Genomic DNA, 1,834 nt, shown 5'->3' with positions numbered 1-1,834 from the left:
AAGCTGGCTAGAAAAAAGCTGAGCTAAGGCCAGCCATTCGTAAGTAAGAATAAATCTCCATGTATTTATTAAGGAGATAGGTGAGGGACACCATCCCTACCAAAGATTTTTAAAATCCAGTAAAAAAGAAAAGTATCAATGATCTGGGTTGGGTTCTTTTCCCTGAGTTCAGGTTCATGATTTATCTCTATGCAGTGGGTTTGAAATAACATTTCCTGCAGAGGAAAAACACTGATCCGCAGCTCGTCCTCTGAGGAAGGGAGAGTGAGAAGAAACAACTGACAGAGCTTCAGAGTTGGGATTTAAACCCTTCCTTCCTGTCTCTTGAGTTAAATTAATGCAGTTTGAGCCCAAAGAGGAAATGGCTCTTTCAAAAACAACCATAGAAATGATGGGCTTGACTCAACATACACCATCTAGAAACAACACAGCTGTCTTCTCCTTGGGGTCTGACAAAATGAACAACAAATCCTTAGATAATTACTATCTATAAAACCTGTTTTATGCTAGTACATGACAAGGACCTTTTACAAGCTGCTATCTTCAGCTTATTAACTTCTAACAAAAAAAATACATGCAATAGTATCCTCTTATTTTATTCCCTGTATCTTTATTTTCCTTTTTAAATCTGTGACTCCAGAAAGAATCCAAAGTGTAGGTGCACAGCCTCTGCTCTGGGTCTCATGGAGAGTTCCTTTAACCTTGTGTTTTAGATCCTTAAGGTACAGGACTGACCTTACAAGGTCTCAGAAAAGGGTTAAAAATATTTTATCCTGGTCCTGTCTCTCTCTTTCTCACCTGAGCCACATACACAAAAGTGTGATATCATGTTGCAAGGCAATGATAACAACGATTTGCCTCTAGGATCATAAGAAAAGATATTCAGGCATGGCAAATATCTCCATTATCTCCCTCCAAAGAATACGAATGTATAACCAAGCCCTCTAAAATATTCTTCCACACCTCACAGAGCAATGCCTGCAGTTAATTGCATATATTACCTCTTCCTGAATCCATCTTCCCTCAATGGGTTATTCTAGTCTTTATCACCAGGCCCCAATACTAACTGATCATAAACAAGTAGATTGACTCCTCTGATAGCAGATAAAAAAGGCTAAGACTAAAACTGTTACTAGAAACAAAGATGTGATGGAAAAGGCTAGCTCAGTCTTTAAGATGTAGGATTTTATGCAAGAGAACCACAAAATGAAGTAAATCTGTTGAAGTAATGATAAAACAAACCGTTCATAAACAGTAGTTAGTTATTTTTAGATCTCACTTTCAGTGAGTCAGCATGAAATGAGAACGAGGTAAAATCACTACAAATAAGTTAGGCTATCATACTAGCAGAATACTATGCAATAATAGCAGAAAATACATTCACTCTCAAATGTACATGGAAGATTCTTCAGAAAAAATCCTGGCACTAAGCTAAAACACACCTCAATAATTTCTTTGTTTGTTTTTTGTTTTGTTTCTTTAAATAATCAAATCACAGGGCCAAGCCCAGAGAAATGGATCAGCAGCTAAATACATTTGCTGCTCTCACAGAGGAGCAGACTTCAGTTCCCAGAATCCATGTCAGGAAGTCCCTAAGTGCCTGCCCATGACTCCAGCTTTGTGAGATCTGATGCCCTCTTGCTGCTTCCTTGGGCAGCTGAAGCTACAAGCACATACACACACATACAAAAAGTTTAAAATAGTAAAAATTCAATTAAAAAATTCCCATGTCGAGAAGCATATTCTCTGATTACAACGGGTTAAAATTAGTTATCAAAAAAACAAAACAAAAAAAAAAAAAAAAAAAAAAAAAAAAAAGAAAGAAACAGTAAGG

At 36.9% G+C, this 1,834-nt stretch overlaps 1 non-coding gene across 1 annotated transcript; it reads right to left on the bottom strand.

The window, feature by feature from the left end:
• Window positions 1-626: 626 nt before the first annotated feature.
• On the bottom strand, window positions 627-748 carry LOC127218443 (small nucleolar RNA SNORA26). The gene has a single exon (XR_007834195.1). It is a non-coding gene; the product is annotated as a small nucleolar RNA SNORA26 (small nucleolar RNA).
• Window positions 749-1,834: the final 1,086 nt, after the last annotated feature.

This window comes from Phodopus roborovskii, unplaced genomic scaffold (assembly GCF_943737965.1).
Source record: "Phodopus roborovskii unplaced genomic scaffold, PHOROB, whole genome shotgun sequence".
Lineage (NCBI taxonomy): Eukaryota > Metazoa > Chordata > Mammalia > Rodentia > Cricetidae > Phodopus > Phodopus roborovskii.
The sequence above is the reverse complement of the archived record's forward strand: the minus strand, read 5'-3'. Positions and strand labels throughout refer to the sequence as shown.